The sequence below is a fragment of the Panthera pardus genome, unplaced genomic scaffold, assembly GCF_024362965.1.
Source record: "Panthera pardus isolate Hobbes unplaced genomic scaffold, ASM2436296v1 HiC_scaffold_2, whole genome shotgun sequence".
NCBI lineage: Eukaryota > Metazoa > Chordata > Mammalia > Carnivora > Felidae > Panthera > Panthera pardus.
This window is the reverse complement of record NW_026526765.1, coordinates 120413264-120432580: the sequence shown is the minus strand read 5'-3', so window position 1 is coordinate 120432580 and position 19317 is coordinate 120413264. Positions and strand designations below refer to the sequence as shown.

The 19317-nt window shown below is 48.5% G+C and overlaps 1 long non-coding RNA gene across 1 annotated transcript in view; it reads left to right on the top strand.

Moving 5' to 3' along the window:
- Positions 1-19057, top strand: part of LOC109252230 (uncharacterized) — a 340134-nt gene extending 321077 nt beyond the window's left edge. Inside the window, exon 6 of the long non-coding RNA XR_002073895.2 lies at positions 17849-19057. This is a non-coding gene — a long non-coding RNA (uncharacterized LOC109252230). The remainder of the gene's footprint in view (positions 1-17848) is intronic.
- The last annotated feature ends 260 nt before the right edge of the window (positions 19058-19317 follow it).

Here is a 19317-nt window from a genome sequence, read left to right as displayed (position 1 = left end):
TTCCGTCAATGTCTAGAGGTTTCATTCTTGACTCTAGCTGGCTGAGCCTTTTCCCTGGGGGACAGGAGCCTGGGTCCTGGAGTCAGCCCCACTGAGGGTTAGTCTTGACTTGGCTACTAATCACAATGAGACCAGGGTCATGTGACATCACCTCTCTGAACCTTGGTGTCCTCTCCTCTATAAGGGGGATAACAGTATGACGCACCCTCCTAGATTTATGTGAGGATTCAATGGCACAGAGTTCTGTAAAGTGCTTAGCACAGTACTGCAGTTGTATATACATTGAATAATGATGGCGACAAGAGTAATAATTAAATGGAAGCATTGACTTAGATAACAAGATCACATTTTCTAAAAAGTGTTATTATTATTATTATTCCTGAGATACCTGGGGAGCCCCACCACAAAACAGCCAGCTCGGACTCTGGGTGGGCAGGGATCTCAGAACCCAAATCAGCCCTCCTGTTGTGCGATGGTGGGTATCTAGGACTGCAGCCTAAGGCCTTGAACCATCTCCCCCACTGCCATCCTTCTTCCTGAGCCAGCTTTCCGTCTCTCCAGCACTCCCCTCCTTAGGACTTTGGCATCTCTGGACACATTTGTTTAGGAACTGTTTCCCTTGGAAAAGAGGGCACCGTCATCTCCCTTGGAAAAGACCACCACAGATCCTGGCTGGGGTTTCTCAAGCAATTAATGACCCAAGAGCTCCCCAACGAGGCTCTTCTCTGTCCTGTCATCCTCCTGTCTTGTCTTGCACACTTGCCCACTTCGCCCAGCTATCTGCTTCTGTCCCTCAACCTGCAGTAGCCTACAAGTGCCTTTTACCTCTCCCTAATGAGACTGGCTTATCAAAATCAGTCAAGGTCTACATTTATCACATCAATAACTCACACACCAGAACCTCCCCATATCTCCAATCTCCCTGGTGTTGCCCATCCGAATTCTCTATTCCTATCCAATTCTCTATGGGCCTAGGCCTGGGTGGCCCAGTTGGTTAAGTATGTGACTTCAGCTCAGGTCATGCTCTTCTGGTTCGTGGGTTTGAGCCCTGCGTCAGGCTCTGCACTGGCAGCTCAGAGCCTGGAGCCTGCTTCGGATTCTGTGTCTCCCTCTCTCTCTCTGCCCCTCCCCAGTTTCTGCTCTCTCTCTCTCTCAAAAATAAATAAATAAACTTTACAAAATATAAAAGAAACAAACAAAGTTCTCCATGGTTCTGAAAACATTGCCCAGACTTCCTCTGCAAGCGCTATAAACAGGTTTTTCTCCGGGGAGGCTGCCCAGAGAGTCTCTGCCAGTTCCTTTCTTCACCCCTGATATTTCTCCTCCCATCATGAGGACAGAAGCCGGAACTAATGACTCTTCCCCAGATTGGCTCTGTGGCAAGCCTTTCTCTTCTGAGGGGAGACCCGCTCCTGCAGTCTGCCTTGCTGTACCTTTAATAACTGGCCTGCCTCATCGCATCCATCCCAGGGGCAGGAATACCCAGACTTCTATGTATGGCTCTGCCAGTGGAAATTCCAGTGTAACCTGAGTGATTCTAGGATGGGATTTGATGAAAGTTCTTTTTTTTTTTCTTCTTAATAATAGGGTTTTTTTTTTTTAATGTTTATTTTTGAGAGAGAGAAAGACAGTATGAGCAGGGGAGGTGTGGAGAGGGGGACAGAGGATCTGAAAAGCAGGCTCTGTGCATACAGACAGCAGCAAGCCTAATGTGGGGCTCGAACTCATGAACCATGAGATCATGACCTGAGCCATGATCAAGAGTTGGACGCTTAACCGACTGAGCCACCCAGGCGCCCCAGTGAAAGTTCTTTATCTCTAACAGCCACTGGTTTCCCCTCCAGGTCCAGTTATCATGGAATCAGACCTGGAACAGCAGCAGGGGCCCTGTGGATGCTCCTGGGGGAAGCTGTGGAATTAGGACTTTTTTGCTGGATTTGCAACACAACAGAATGGCTCTCATGGTCTTAGGAGCAGGTCAAAAAAGTCCCAGCCTCTCAAAACGTGTTTCTGCTCACTTAGAAATCTTAAGGGTGTAGTGCAGTGTGCTGGCTGCGTTGGGGTGTAAGGTTTCACACAAGCAGCCGTAGTGTGGCATCGCTGAATCTAGTCCCATCGAGACTAGAAAGCACGGCCTCCTGCACGAGGTTCCCCACAATGATTTATTTATCTGTCTATCTGCTCATCTGTATATTGTCAGACATATCCCCATCCCCAAAATGCGGCATTTAAGCCAGCATATGGAAGACAGTGTGGCATCAGAAAGATGTCCAGACTGTAACAAGATGAGCAAAACTCAAGCCAGGCGAAGGAAGAAAGCAAAGAAAGGCTGGGCACCTGGCAGTCCCTCCGAGCAGTAGATAGAAAGGAGTGGGCTTTCTCCTTTGCCACATGTCCACACTGCAGAGGTTTTCTTCCGGGGGGATATGAAAGATCAAAGTGCCTTGTACGGCCAGGCTTTGGAACCTGGGGCCACATTCCTCCCGGCCCTCCAGGGCTGGTTCTTGCCTGTTCATACACTCCCCTGTTTGTGCCCACAAAGGATGGAGGAGGCACCCTGGCTGGTCTCATGGTGGCTGCCTGTGCATAGCCCTCTGGGCAAGCAGCTCGTCCCCTTTCCCAACCTTCCCATCCTGGCTCTCCCCTCTGGCTCCGCTCCCATGCAGTAGGATGCCACAGAGGTCCTGCCCTTACTCACAAAGGCAGGTCTGTCTGGAGCTGAGCGGGGCAGGCCCTCAGGGGAGGGCCTGGGCTCCACTCTTCTCTCCTTAAGGAAACAGACAGGTCCAGTCCAGTGAGTCGGGGAGAGGGCGTTGCCCTTGTTAAGTATCTCCTCACAGGCTCAGGCAGAGAGGCGAGGTGACTGTGTGACAGGAGAGTGCTCTGCTCAGGGCACCTGTGTTACGGGGCTGCATAAGAGGGCCAAGTCACCTCCTGAATCAAATCAGATTAAACCAATCGGGATGCCACGAGCTGTCACCCAGTCCTTTGCCCCCGCATCAGTCAAAACGGCTTCTCTTTGAAACCCGCTTCTGTAACCTAGTTAATACATGTGAGGTGTGGTCACTCACTGCTCTGCCTTTGACATCTCTCAGACATTGTGATTTGTAGTGTGACCTTGAGGTTCACTGCCCTGGTTGTCACTGTCCCCGTTCACTTAATATGGAGTGACCTTCATTACCTATAAGGGACCTAACAAAACCCAGTGAGGGAATAAAGGTGGAGTCACGGTCAAAGGCATGGGCTCCCAGGTCAGGATTCCTGGATTTAAATCCAGAAAGTTAGCTTGTACAGTGAGACCAGGGATAGTGTCCACCCCCCACCCCCGTGCTTGTTATAAAGATGCAACAAGGTGGGGCACCTGGGTGGCTCAGCTGGTTAAGCGTCTGACTCTTGGTTTCGGCTCAGATCATGATCTCACAGTTCATTAGATCGAGCCCCGTATGGGGCTCTGCGCTGGCAGCACAAAGTCTGTTTGGGATTCTTTCTCTGCCTCTCTCTCTCTCTCTCTCAAAGTAAATTTAAAAAATAAATTAAAAAACTTTTTTTTAAAGGGTGAAGCACATGACTCCTGTTGCCTGTAAAGCATCTGGTAGGTTTAGCTATTATTTTTGTTATGATTTTTCAGACAAATAAGACCAACTCCCTGTCCTTGATGGAGGGTGGGAAGTGAAATTGTAAATGAGACCGATTGCGGTAAATGCCGTGGCGGGGGGTGAAAGCCTGAGGGAGAAGGGGCCGAGGAAGATTTGGTGGAAGCAGTGGGAGCTCAACCAGAAGAACACATAGGCTTCATGCATATGGACACGGGATCCCAGGATAGCTTGAACAGAGGCCCAGGCATGGGGAGTGGAGGTGGCCTTTTCCCCGCAGGAGGACAGGTTCTGCTGGGCAGGGGGATGTGTAGGACTCACAGGGTCCCCGCACACTCATGTGGAGTCAGATCACAGAGGACCTCCGTGCCGTTCTGAAGAGTTTGCACTCTTCTCTGCAAGCCCTGGGGAGCCAGTGGAGATTTCCAAGAAGGGAATTTGGAAGATGCTTTCGGTAACAGCTTATAGGAAAATGGCAGTGCTGGGAGAGGGCAGGGCAGAGGCAGAGCGGAGGCCAAGGGGCACAGTGCTCTGTGTTTCCCTCCCTGAAACGTTCATCAGTCTTCAAGTCGTTGCTTAATGCTCATCTTCTTTACTAAACTGTAAGCTAGTCAAGGGCAGGGGCCATGTGCTTCCTGTGCAGTGTCATATCCTCACCACAGTCCCTGGTGCTCTGTAAAGAGTTGCTGAATTGAAATAGAAGGTCCTAAACTAGAGCTGTGAGAGTAGAAGGCAGATGATGGGTCCAAAACCACTTGGGGAGGACAATGAGGAGGATTTGGCAGATGATGGGAACTTAGCAAAGGGATCATCAGATGATGACTCAGAGTGTGCAGGAAGGAGACAGGGATGGAGCACTGTTTACCGAAAGAGTGGATGTAACCAGGAGAATCCCATTGTGCAGAGCAGACATGAGCTAGCTACCTATGGTGTGTGCTACGTCTGAAATAAGAGTTGCCCATCGGTACGGAGCTAAGGGTGGGGCCCGCAGTGACAGTAGGGCTCTGCAGAGGGGCCAGAGTTGGGGGCAGATGCAGGAGAGGAGTGAGGTGGGATCTTCAAGGGAGAATAACCCGGAGCCTGAGGAGGGAAGTGAACAGAGGCAGGGGATGCCCCGCGGTCTCCAAGATCTGCAATGTAAGACCCTTCTCTCAGAGAAGCCACAGGAGGCAGGCCCAAAGGTACAGGATCACGGCATCCAAGGGGGAGGCTGGCACTGGTCCACACTGTGCACAACTACGGAGGTTAAGCAGATGGAAAATGGAAGACAGAGCTTCAGGATTGGTCTCCTGCCTCCAAGCTTTGTTGTTCCAATCTCTTTTTCTGCTGCCTCTGAAGCCTTTCTTCTAACAGAGGACCTGCGTGTGTCAGTGCTTCCGTTATCAGAAACCTTCCATTGCTTCCCATTGCCCAAAGTCCTTTGCAAAGCATTTCACTGACCCCAGATCTGGTCTGAAAAGCCCCACCTCCTACTTTATCCTTCCCCATCTCATCGGTTTGGGGCTCTCCCTCTCCTTGTTGCATACCAAGTATTCTCGGGCCTTCATGGTTAGTGTATGCTGTTCCCCAGCCTGGAATGCCCTTCCCTTCCAGTTGCTGCTAATTACAACTCTTCTTATCCTTCAATGCCTCTATCAAATGTTACCTCTCCATTGCAGAGCGTTCTGTGATACCTCCAGTGAATAAGGTCTTTCCTCCCTTCAAGGACCCATGCAGTGTTTTGCCTAGCAATCATTTCATTCTTTCTAAGTTTCCATGGAGTTGTTGGCTTGTCTCTCTCCTCCCCTAGCTTATGTATGAAAGCAAAGAACACATTGTATCTTTGAATCACCCACAGCATGAGCTCTTGTGTGCGAAGGCAGTCAACCAGTACCAGCCAAGCATCTGAAGAGAGAAATGCCTAAGAGCAGTAGATGCTGGCAGTTCCAGCCCTTCCAGTTATTTCTTTGGAAATTGTGGGGTGCCTCATAGTTATTTGTCTTTAGGGGTTTGCCCTGTAATTAATGCCTTGGCCCAGTGGTGGGTTGCCTTATAATCATACGTGTTCCCCATGATCTCTCGAGCCATTTTGATATTGAGGATACACTATTGCACATACACTAATATTTTCCAGAGCGTTTCCCATAGTTAGACAAAATGGAAAAACTTGGTCTGGCCATCAGAAATGCTTTATCATATGTGCTCTTCTTGACGGCAGGTTAGAGAAATCCCTACACAGTCCCGTCGGGATCATAAATGTATCTCACGAGCCTTGAATTAGGAGGGTAAAGTTTCCCAACACTCAATTTACAGACTCAAAAAGCATCTGTTCACTCAATCTTCTACCCTCTTCTTTTGCCCCTCCAAATAGGCACTGACAGTATTTAGATGAAGTGAATATACTGATTTATTTCTCACCCACTTGCTGTCTGCAAGGAAAACGTGTATTCAGGTTCAGTGAGCACCTACTATGTGCCAACAGTGTGTCTGTGTTAACAGTGTACAATATACAACTCAGGTCAGTTCTTTCTGTGGTCTGTGTTTTAGGAGTTAGATAATTTCTGTTTTGTTATAGAACACTGAGAGCAGTTTAAGGTCGATGTAGACAGTTCTGCTTTTTTTTTTTTTTTTTTGCCTGCTTTGTTTTTATTTTAGGATAGACATTTATAAAACACAGCTGGCTAAATGCTAAATGCAGCTGTGAACAACGTAATTTAAATATATCTCTAATCCAACAAACCTGGCTTTTGGCAAGGAAGGGGGGAAAAAAGTTAATTGCTTTTTAACACTTTAGTCTTACAAAGAGCCAGAGGGTATGTTCAGTGATTTTTTTTAAGTTAAGTTAAGTTCATGTTACTGGGATCCTGCAGTGTAGGTTGGGAGGGAGTCTTCCAAAGCACTGAACTTTGGAGAAAACTCTTCCTCTATCTGTATAATAATAGTAATCACCATTTTATGAGCATTCCTTCTAGGCTGGGCACATACTTAAGAGAGCTTTACCTGGTTTACTTCGTTGTATCCTCCAGGGGATATGCCATTTACACACCAAGTAACTAAGGCTCAGAAAAATGGACTTACCCGGAGTCACATATCTGGTTAGGCGTAGGATTGGAACTTATGCCTGGCTGCGTAACGTCAGGGCCCACACTGTAGCCACAACTGGGATTTTTCTAAATCTACCTGCATTGAGACACAACTGCACCGGAAGCATGCTTGAGAGGTGAGTAATGACAAGACTGGGAAAACGGAGGGTATGGTAACTGACATCGCCTTTGCTTGAATTCTGAAGGACAGATGCAAGAAATATGCTAGTTGGCCTACCCCAAAAAACCCCAAGATAGGTATCTTTCTCTGTTTGTATTTCAATATATAATGCTCTTCTTTCTTTGATAAGTAATATAGGTATGCGTAAAGGTTTTTTGGAAGGAAGTTTAAGACAGCATTATTAATATGGGTACCACAAACTGAATATGCAATAATGTAGGGCTCATTAAATAAATTATAGGGGAATGCACTGCCACTGTTAAGAATTCTATTTTAAAAGAATATAAAATGCAACGGAGAATGCCCATGATATATTGCCAAGTGAAAAAGTAAGTTAAAAGCCTATAAGTTCTGTATGATCCCATTTTTGTTTTACACATATACTATCTATATGCATAGATAGGGACAGACAGAAACAGACATACATAAATACAGGAAAAGGACTAGAAGGACATCCATATTACCAATATTTTAACAATGATTTTCTCTGGATAATGGGTAAATTTTTTTTTCCGGTATTTCTTACATTTCCTATAATGAAATATATTAATGATGTAAAAGTAATTTTTAAGTAACTTATTAACCCAATAATTTCAGTAAATAAATTATTTTTGAGTATTCACTGTGTACCAGGCACTATGTATTCCAAACATTAAAAAAGAATTATACGGATGTCTGGGTGGCTCAGTCAGTTAAGCGTTCCACTTCAGCTCAGGTCACGATCTCGCGATTTGTGGGTTTGAGCCCTGCCTTGGGCTCTGTGCTGACAGCTCAGAGCCTGGAGCCTGCTTCAGATTCTGTATCTCCCTCTCTCTCTGCCTCTCCCCTGCTCACGTTCTCTCTCTGTCTCCCTCTCTCTCAAAAATAAATAAACGTTAAAACAAATTTAAAAAGAAATAATAACAAAAAAGAAAATCTACTCATATCCCTGCTTCACTAACATTTTGGATGATCTCCTTCAGGTCTTTTTCAATGGAGTTTTTTATTGTGTTTTTTTTAAGTTTATTTATTTATTGACGGGGTGAGGTGGGGGGGGGGCGGGGAAGAGATAATCACAAGCAGGATTTGCACTGTCAGGGCAGAGCCCTCACTAGAGGGCTCAGACTCACAAACTGTGAGATCATGACCTGAGCCAAAATCAAGAGTCAGGTGCTTAACCCACTGAGCCACCCGGGCACCCCTCAATACAATTTAAAAAAAAATTTTTTTTAATATTTATTTATTATTAAGAGACAGAGGGATACAGAGCGTGAGCAGGGGAAGGGTAGAGAGAGTGGGAGACACAGAATCTGAAGCAGTCTCCAGGCTCTGAGCTGTCAGCACAGAGCCCAATGCAGGGTTTGAACTCACGAACTGCAAGATCATGACCTGAGCTGAAGTCGGTCGCTTAACCAACGGAGCCACCCAGGCGCCCCTCAATGCAATTTTTAAAACAGAGTAGTCACAAAGCAGACGGCTCCTGAACCCTGGTCATTAGGAGTTCATTCAGCCAATAGGAGTCAACCAGCCTGAGAGCCCTGACTTTGCCACTTGTACTCCGACATCACTTCCCCCTAAGCCTTATCTCCATTCTCAGCAAAAAGGATCAAGAGTGGTACCTACCTCATCAGTCTTTTGGAGGATTAAATGAGTTGCTACAAGTAAAGTGCCTTGAAGTACACACCAGATAATAACTACTGTTGTCACTCTCTGTTGAATGGCTCCATTGCCATTCTGTTTTGTTTCTCATCTACTTTCTTCCAAAGAGTAAAAATAGTTATGTTTTTCCTGGACAGAAGAGACCCCTATTGAAGTTATTCAGGCATATAAAGTCACCTTTGAATTTTGCATGTAGGTGAGATCACTCCGTCAAAGCCATTTGGCCTCCTATCCAAGGCAAAGCTGTAAAGGACAGAGAGAGCTGCCATGGTGTACAGGAGCATTTATACCTTTCAGAAAGTCGTGGGAGCCATGATTGAACAAAGATCTACTTAATTGGGTTTGGAAACCTAATACATATGGCTAGTGACAGACAATAGGATATTTAAACTCTACTGCTTATGTTGACTGCCTCTTGCCTTTGGGGCCTAGTGTTCTGTTGTGTCTTATGAGTGTGGGATACTGTCTTATGACTCTTCGTAAGGAAACTGTCCAGTGGCAGGCTCTTCCAAGAAGTTTCTAGCTGTGGTACTGCCTTGCTCCAGACTAGCCACCATCATCTGCTTCCTGCATGATTCTGAGGCCTCCTACCTCACGCCCTGCTGTTTATCCTGCCCCTCTTAAGATCTGCTCTCCACCCAGGACCCAATAAGAGTCTTAAAAGTCAATCATTGCATGTCACCCCCTAATTCTAATCCCCAGTGACTTTCCACTGCCCTCAGAAAAAAAGCCCCAACTTTCTGCATGATTCCACATGTCTGCATAATCTGTTCTTTGCGTACTTCTCCACTTTGACCATTTCCCCCTGTCCATGATGCTTGAAGTATCCTGGCCTTCTGCTGGATTCTAGAACACACCAAGCACTTGTTCACCTCAGGGCCTTAACCCATTGTCTTCCTTCCACAAAGAATATTCTTCACTTTACTCTTTGCACGCATGGCGCCCCTCATTCTTTTGGTCTTCTCTTCTGCATCACCACCTTAGAGAGGCTTTCCCTGTCTACCTAATTTGTAACAGCTTCTCTTGTTCCGGTGCCTTGTATGTCCCTTTTATAGAGTAGATCTTAACAAATTTCTACTTATTTCGTTTGTTTATTTGTTGGCTTATTTGGTGTGTGTTTACATAGTCCCATCTGTCTATCCCCGGTCTTCCCTACCCTGTTAGAATGTAAGCGCCCCAAGGGCAGAACCGGATCTTTCGCTTTGTTGTTGTGTTCTCTGGCAGAGCCCCTCATGGAGAAGGTGCCCGATGAAGATGAAAGGAACAGAGGGAGAGAGGGAGGAAGGAAGTCTCCGAAAAGGGGGCTGCTTTTCCAGGCAGCCCAGTTTCCCGTGAATGTGGGCAGTGTGTCCTGTTCAGCCCTAGCATTACTGTGCAAGTTTAAAAATAAAACCCCTGGGTGGAGTGAGAAGCCTTTAAAGAGGATGGGGGAGAGATAATGAGAAACATGAGTAGCCAACGCAGGCCCAGCAGGATGTGGGACTGGCCAGGAAGAGAAAGGGACCTTGACTCCGGGGAAACACTGACTTTGGGGCTGTAATAGTCTGGCGAATGTAGGACTCCTAATTAGTCACCAGAGGTCTTTCTCTTGATCTCCAGTATAAAAAAACTTTAAAGTGGCCAACTCAGGATATGCTTCCATCCTACAACAAGACATGTTGAGAGATTTTCGACAAGACGTTCTTTACAATTGCTAAAACGGGGGCCTCCACACCCCGCATCTGACTGCCTCTCCAGTAGAAGAAGGAAAGGCCAGGAGGTAACAGAGGCGATGAAGCCAGCTTTGGCTCACCCTCCCCCTGACCTTCCCCAGGGCCCATCCCAGCGTGGGATCTGAACCTCCCACCATAATAGGCTCCCGCCAGACATCCTAAGGTGTATCCGCCCTCCAAAGTCTTAGCTCAGTTTTGGGGCAGCGTAAGGCGGGGAGGGTCAGGTCAATGGGTCACTAGAGACAACTCGGACATCGCCTTGGAAACGCTCTCCCCCCACGTGCACTGCCTACAGTTGGATCCACCCTGAACCAGCTGTGTGTTAAATCCTCGGGCCTTAGTGGGAGGTGGGGAGGCATCTGGGGAAGGTCAGAGTGGGTCAGGAAGGGGTCCACCTCTTTTAAGGAAGACCATCAATCTTCATTCAGGCCTTCGTGAGAAGTCTGACGACCCAGGGGAACAGCAGGCTAAAAATCCATAATCTCGGCCTGGTCCCTGTGGTGCAAGGATGGGCCGAGCTGAGTGTGGGGGCTGCCAACATCCCCTCCTTCAGACTGTGGCCTGGACCCCTTCCCATAATCCATCTCTCTATGCTGCTCCAGCAGCCAAGTGATGCGCTCATGGTCACCTGGTGCAAGCAAATATTTGCAAGCCTTTACAACATTGATCACCACTGGGTTTTTTCCATATCCACAGCTATGTGATGGTCAAGAGGGCCACAGAGGAATGGGTATGGAGAGAGACAGTTGGAGCTTTGCACACCATGCATAACCTCCAAGCCACTCTCCAGAGGCAGCTCTTGTAGAGAAGGAACCCAAAGTCTAAAAAGGACCAGTTCTGTACCCAAGGTCACTCCGGAGGGAGGGGCGGAGTACTGGACAGCCCAAATGCAAGATCCAGTGCAGGCCACCCTCCTGCAGACTGTCCCTTTCATCCCTGTAGTTGATTTTCAAATGATTTAAGCTCAAAGCCCCAGGCCAGGACCCTTGAGCAGAATTTCTGAGTAGTCTGTGCCCTGAGAAACCCCGTGCCTGTCTGTGCGTGGGAATCCCAAAGCCCTTTTGTGGATTGAGCAGAAGGAGCCTGCTGGGGTTGACTCCTTCTTTAATTGTTTGTTGGAAACGCCCTCAGCCTAAAACTGCTGAACAAATGGCCTGTGTCTGTTCCATGCTTCAGCTCTGTAAGGGGTCTGTTGCTTTCTCGGCTAGTTCTAGTTTCCTGACCTGAGGCTTTTAAGTGCTGAGAAAGCACAGGGTGATAATTGCCCCTTGCAACAAAAAAAGCTGATGGAGGAACAGCAGGACAGCAGGTGACCACCTTCATGCCCCAGGACCATTTTTTAACATCAAATACATTCTTATGAAGGCTTCCAAAAAAGCATTAGCCAGACTGCAAACCTGTTGGTAGCAATAATTAATATTTTATTGGGCAAATACTGTGCTGTGTGTTGCATACTGAAACATTTTTGGGGCTTTACATGTACTGTCTCACTGAAGTCTTAGGGCAGCCCTATGAGAGAGCAGCCCCTAGTGCTGATAATGGAACCCAGTATGGACTTCTCCTGGCCACAACCTGAGGAAATAGGTGCCCCTATTCTCTCTATTTTACAGTAAACTGGCCAGGGCCACGTAGCTATTGAGGGTCAGAGCCAAAATTCATACCCGGTCTTGCGCCAGAGTCCATGCTGTTGGCCATTTTGCTACCCTACCAATATGCACCACAGACTGTCACCCTGAAATAATGAAATAATGAGAAGAGTCTTGGGCTTCCATGTTAGCTCTCTTTCCAAGGAGGTTAGGACTCTGCTTCCAGAGCCCTCAGCAAAGACATCCAGGACCAGCCAGGGAAAATGGCAGCAAGGTTTTTTGGCCAACTGAGTGGAGATTTTGCCTTTGCTCCTGCAACTTAAACACCTTATCACCAAAGGCCAAGAAGCCTGGGCCGACTCAGCCCATGACTCTGAACCAGGGGAATGTTCTCTGGGCTGCAGACTTGCTCTGTGTGGGCTCCAGGGAATGACTGGAGCCTTCATCTCCGCTCGCCCACAGTTGCCATTTCTAAACTCTGACAGAGATTCTGAGGAAGTAAAGAAGAGTCTTGTTTTCTAGAGGCTCTTTATGTCCCCAGAGGTATTGGTGCAGCACTTTGCACACATTGATTAATCAACGCAGGCTGCTTGTGTTCCCATCAGACCAATGGCAAAGGCAGAGATGCTCTGGTCCATCTGCCTCCATGGGTGCGAGGGCCGGAACACGCCAGATCGATGTCTCCCTTCTAGGTGCCTGACATCACTTGTTTCACTTTGATGCCCATCAGCCAAAAGAAGTTATTCATCTCTAAGCATGAATAATAACCACTAAACTGGATTTTTCCAGGCAACCAAAGTGAGTTCTCTGAAGAGCTGAGAGTAGGCTGGCTAAGCCAGAGTAGGTGGCATATGTCCTGGGGTCCATGAGGGGTGTGGTCCCCTAAGTCAGGGTCACAGGCCCTAGACACAAACTTGTCAGCTTTGCTTTCACATGTGGTGCACCCTTTTCTAGAACTGTGAGGAGCAGCAGAGAGCGGGAGATCCCACTTCTGTCCTGGGCCTTGGATTTCTCAATCCAAGATTCTGTGAGTCACTCATTCATTCATTGGGCCAATATTTACTGAGCACCTCTGTGGCTAGGCTCTGTCCCAGGGATACAGCACGAAACAAGATGGATGAGATCCTGCCCTTGTGAGGCTCACGTTCCAGACAATAGCAAGTGTTAAAAAAGTTGACAAGATAAATACAGACTGGGGCAAGTCCCATGATAGAGACGGGAAAGGAAGCCTCTTTGGGGGAGTTGCTGAGAGAGGTGAGGCCCAAGGATGAAAAGATCTGCTATGAGAAGAACAGGGTTGGGGCACCTGGTGGCTCAGTCGGGTAAGCATCCGACTTTGGCTCAAGTCATGATATTGAGGTTCACGGGTTTGAGCCCTGGGTTGGGCTCTGGGATGACAGTGCCGAGCCTGCTTGGGATTCTCTCCCTCCCTCTGTCTCTGCCTCTCCCCTGCTCATGCTCACTCACTCTCTCTCTCTCTCTCGATCTCTCTCTCTCAAAATAAATAAATAAGTAAACATTGAAAAAAAAAAAAAAAGAACAAGGTAGAGCATTCCAGGCGGATGGAACAGAAGTCACAATGTCCAAGAGGCTGGTAAGGACATGGAACCTCAGAGGAACAGAAAAGAGGCCAGTGGGGCTCGAGTGGGTGGGAGAGGTAAGAGGAGCAGAGTCAGGGGATCCTGCTCCCCAAGAGGCCTTGGGCTGCTTACTCACCTTCCTGAAAATCCCCTCTCTTTTCCAAAGTGTGCCCCGCTTGCCCCCACAACTCATCCTTGCTTAGCCAGATCCAGCCCCTCTCCAGGAAGAAAAAGGAAGAGAGTTCTTTTTGTGGCAGGCGGGGCTTCTGGCAAAGGCGTTGCGTTCACTTTTACATGGGGGCTCCTGAGTGCATTACGCCAACGATACCTGGCACTGACGAGAAGTTTCCCAGCGATGGAGATGGCGTGCGTGTGGTAGTGGGGCTCTCAGGCACCACCCAAGTGGGAACTTGCCGGCTGCGGGCCCATCTTGCCACTGCTCCCGTGAGCTCACCAGTGAGGCAGCGTTTGGCATCAGGTCCTTTGCACTGCTCCTTTCAGGTGCTTCTCTGCTCACTTTCACCCCTAGTGCCCTCAGCGGTCTCTCTGGGCTCCCTTCCCTTACCTCTTTCCCCTTCATAACCGGAATCTCTGCCATTCTCCAGAGCCCCCACTGAATAATTTGCCTCTGGAATGCATGCCTGCTCCTGCACCTTCAGACAAAGTACAGCAAGCAGATGGGTTATATTCTGAGGCCCCCCTGTGTCCTCCAAGTGTTGCCAAATGGGGGGCTGCCCGGCCAACCTGTCCGAGCTGCCAAGCTGGCTCATTAACCGTTGACAGGACAGAACTGTCCCCGTTTGACCCTTCCCAATGGAGCCTTGACAAACACCTAGAATGTGCTCTGTTGAGGGTCGACAATGGCTAGAACTTCATTCCCTAGAGGCGAAGCAGCCAACCCCAAGTTTGTGAACTCAAAAAGTCTGATGTCTTGCTTTTGGAAAGACCCACTGCTAAAGCATGCCTTTGACGTCTCTATCCCAGGATTCCCTTTGTTGAAAGGAGTTTGCCGTATCCAGGATTCCTTCCTTCTCTGGCCTTCTGTGGTTCTCACTTGAAGGACCCAAACTGTCAACCCAGCTGCCATGGTCTGGCCCCCTCCTGGGCCTTGCTCTCTGACCCGTCCCCCTTCTTCCCTACATTCATTCTTCCCTTCCTTCTTCCAGCCATACCGGCCTTTCCTCCACCCCTTGGCAATGCCGCACTTCCTCACACTGTGTGACCTTTGCAGTATTTTCCCTCCGTCTGAAACACTCATCCCTCACCCAGTGGACGCTTGCCCACCCCCTACATCTCAACCCAAGCGTCACGAACTCACCAAAACCTTTCCAGACCCCGTGACTGGGTCCGGTACTGCATATGCTTTCCTGAGACACGCAGGAGAATTACTGTGTGATTGAGTCCGTGTCCCTCTCTAGCCTCTAGCTTTCAGGAAGGCGGGAACCGTCCATTCCAGGCTGTATCACAGCCCCAGTGTCTAGCATGCTCCCTGGCACACTGGCAGTAGCTCACAAATGAGGTGAATGAACCTGAGGTGAAGGCACTAGTGACCCTCAAGTAACCCCCCTCCCAGTCCCCATTCTTTGTCCTCTTTATCTGGCTGCCTCTTTATTTCTTTACTTTCCCTTCCCTCCTCTCTCCTCCCCTCGTCATCCTTGCTGCTCATTCCTTCTTCCTTCCTGGGACTTAGACTATCTGTGAGTCCCATGAACACTGTTTAAAGTCAACAGAAGTTGACTCCTGAGTTAAAGAGACAAGAAAGTTGTCATAACTTGGTAGGATGTGTTGGCCTCAAACTAGATCACTCCAAACTCAGGACCTGGGGGTGAACCTAGGCTCCCACCATAGTAGTTTTCCAGGGCTCCCCCAACAGGTACCACAGACTGGCGGCTTAAACAACAGAAGTGTATTGGCTCACAGTTCTGGAGGCCAGAAGTCCAAGGTCAGGGTATCAGCAGGGCTGGTTCCTTCTGAGGGCTGGGAGGAGAAGCGTTGTTCCAGGCCTCTCTCCACGACTTGTGGATGGCCTTCTTTTCCCTGTGTCTTCATGCCATCTTCCCTCTAGGTATGTCTTTCTGTCCCAATTTCCCCATTTTATAAGGATGCCAGTCATGCTGGCATTAGGGCCCACCCTAATGACATCATTTAAACTTGATATCCTCTGTAAAGGCATCTCCAAATAAGGTCACATTCTGATACTCTGCAGGTTAGGACTTCAACATGTGAATTTAAGGAGAGGACGTAGTTCAGCTCCTAACACCTGCCTTCCACCTGCCCATTGCCTCAGCCCTTTCTGATTGATTGAATGAGAAAAAAGTAGGGGATCACAGGGCCACATCATCTTCTGAGAAAGTTAGGGCCTAGGAATGGAAGCGGACCAGAGAGGAACGTGAACCAGAGAAAGGCACCCAAGAGCGAGAAGGGAAGGCTGAAGTGACCAACAGGTAAAACTCCGCTGATAGGAGGTTCCATGATGGTGCTCTGGTAATCTGCTTGTCCAGAGTTCATACCCCAGATCGGCCACTTCCTAGCAGCGAGGGCTTTCCCCTCACTTGTAAAAGGTGGATAATAATTGCACCTAACTTATGGGGTGGTTGTGAGGGTTGAGTGAGGGAATAGCATGAAGGGGTTGGCCCTGTGCCTGGCACATAACAACTCGGCGTGCAGTGTGGACACTGTCGTGGATGTTGCAACACGTGGAGGGCTAGTCCGAGGAAGACGGTAATTCAGGAAGGAGGGGATGACAAGGAAGAGGCCAATTGTCCCTGACTCAGACCAAATGACTCTGTGTTCTCGTTCACAGCAATGAAGGGAAAAGAACCAGAGCAATGGTCAGACTTGGGTTTCCTCAACTGTCCCCTGTGGACCAAAGATGGAATCACCTGGGTCCTACCCAGGAAATGCAAAATCGTGGGTCCCTCCGGAACCTGGCTAAGTCGGGACTTCGATGGGCCGGACCTGGGTACCTGATTTTTTTAAACAAGCTCCCCTGTGATTATTATGCACATTTGTTTGCAAGCTACAGGTCCTGGAGAGACAGAGGGGAGTCTTGTCTGAGGTCCCCCCCCCCCACACCTGTACAGCTCTGGTGCAAGAGGGGCTTGCTCCTCACGCCTGTCCCCACCACTAGCATTCCTTGGACAAAGTCAGAGGTCATGAGCAGTTATGCAGAAAACAAATCTCTGTCGCATTTTAAACGTTCTCCTTAGAAGGGTTGCACCAGCAGATCGAGTCTTTTACAGACACCAAGTTCTGGATGGCCCATCCCTTCTCTCTCTACGACTGGAGTCACCCAGTCTTGATGTCGAGTTGAGCTCAAGCTGACCTCTGACCTCAGGCCTGCAGAGTTGAAGCGGGGTGCTGGCCCAGCAGGCTTGTGCCTCTGCCTCTGTGTCTGTTGTCAGGCACCATTTCCTCTCTTCTTGGGCATCATCCGCTGACTGGTTCAGGAAAACCTGAGGCCCCTCTTGTTCCCCCGTGACTGCATTCATGTCTTGTTCCTGAAGACCTGGTCTCAAAAGCCGTAGGTCCTCAAAGTGGAGAGTCTGACTGTGGGCCAAGCTGGGGTCTGCCTTTCTTTCTTTCTTTTTTTCAATTTTTTAAAAAACGTTTATTTATTTTTGAGAGAGAGAGATAGAGTGTGAATGGGGGCGGAGCAGACACACACACACACACACACACACAGAATCCGAAGCAGGCTCCAGGCTCTGAGCTGTTGGCACAGTCTGATGTGGGGCTCGAACCCACAAACCATGAGATCACGGATCATGGCATGAGCTGAAATCAGATGCTTAACCAAATGAGCCACCCAGGCACCCCCTGGGGTCTGCCTTTCTTAGGAGAGTTTCCAAATCCTGGCCTACTTTCCTAGGTCTTCAAATATCACCTGTCGTGAATTCCTGTCACCAAATTCCACGTCTCTTAGGACCCCTCCAGTGATCCGATAAAACATACATGGCAAATCAGGTGGGAGCACAGCCTGGGTATGACATGTGGCTCTGTCACTTGGTGACTGCGTGAACTTTGGCAAATGGCCCAGCCCAGCAAGCCTCAATTCCTACTTCCCAGGATTGTTATGAGAATTCAGCAAGATCAGATACATAAAGCCAAGTCGGGTACCCGGCACATAGTAAGGGCACAGGAAACATAAAGTGTCACTTTGGACTTTGGAACAAAAGGACTTGTGTACAGCATGTTCAGAACTCACCTTTCACTAATAGCAAATACATAGTAGTTACTATAAGTCAGGCACTAAGAGCATGACTCATTTGAGCCTTTCAGCAACAAGGTTGGTACTTTCTTACCCCATTTGACAGATGCGGAAACTGAGGCACAAAGCTACAGGATTAATAAATGGCACAGTCTGAATCTGAACCCCAGGGAGCCCCGCTGCAGAATCTATGCACTTGACCACTATATTAGGCTGCCTCTCTTAATTCGGAATATTTAGGAATCAAACACTTCATATTCCCTTCCTTCCTCTTCTCTCTCTGTAGACCACTGGCCTGGATGCTTGCCCTTGTTCCCATACCTTGGACCCTGCCTCCCAGCTGAGTTGGACATCCTGTCAGTCCACACTCACTGTTACCTGCCCCTGCCCCCCTAGGTAGGTGCCCTCCCTTTTCTGTGGCTGAGTGGGCTCAATCCAGTTGTACCTTGAGATGGGACCCCTTGTCAGTACTCCATGAGCATGTGTTGATTAGTGAAAAACAGGGGGGAAAAAATCTTCATTCACCTATAATTCTTTTCACGTGTAGGCATTAGATTCACCTAAAACCGGGTATGCCTGCGGCACCCGTGACAGATTGCTTTTCCAGCAGCTTAACTCAAGGAGCATTGCATTGGCCAAGCAACACCCTTTGATAAGGTGGATGGGGAATGCCTTACACTCTGTACCGTCCCTCACTCCTAGAGGGTGGCCCAGCAGGCCTGGCAGTTCTGTGATCCTCCACGGTTTACTAGCATCCACAGAACGCATGTGAGCCAGGCGAGCGAGCACACTCTCCATCCTGGGTCAGGCATCCCTTCACTTAGTGTAGGTGGAGCCTAAGATGCCGTCCACCCTCACCACTGAAAGCATCATCATCGTGGTTGATGCTACTGGCCTATGACGTCAAACCACTTAACCAACCCCATAGCGCTTCCTTAAATCCTTTTCGGAACCAGGCAAGCCGTATCTATATGTATGCACAGCAGATCTGGGAGAGAGTTTACAAGAAAGTCTGTTTTTCTCCCTTCATTATTTGTGTATCAGTTTGGCCTTTGTTTAAGTACTTCATCTGCAAAGCCATTTACTCATACTAGCAAAAGCAGGGTCAACAGAAGAAAGCCTCCAGTGCTCACCAGCTGCCCTCAGCAGCACCTTTGATGATCTTGCCTTCAGATATACAATCTGAAAAGGGGAATTTCCTCAGAAGCCCTCAATGACCAACACAAAGAAAACAAAGGAAAAGGGAATTTGTGACTGTGAATCACAGTCTCCACCAAAATCCACACTCATTCACCCAGACAGTCCCAGTAAACAGCTGGCCAGCCCTTCACTGGACACCACTTTGCAAAGCCGGGCTTATTTCTTTTCAACCCTTTGCCACCATCAGGGCTGGCTGAGCCTCACACAAAGCCCCGGTCGTCCTGTGGCGGATGCTCGCCTCTCCCACCGCTGTTTGCAGAACTACATCATAAACAATCACATCTCTGTAGGGAATGAAAGGGAAAGTGCCAAAGCAGAAAAAGAATGCAGAAGAGTGTGTGGGGAGGTTGGGGGGGGGGGGGGCGGCACAGTGGTTAAAGCAGCTAGAGAAAGCACTGAATGTTTACATTCTGCTGAGTCACGCAGGGAGCTCTTAGACCCCAGTGCCCAGATAAGGTGAGTTCCTCTTGGGTCTCTGAAAAATGGGCACTTGATGCCTAAATTCTCCCCCAGACCTGGAGGTCTGAATTTTTCAACTGTTCTTTAGAAGTCTTG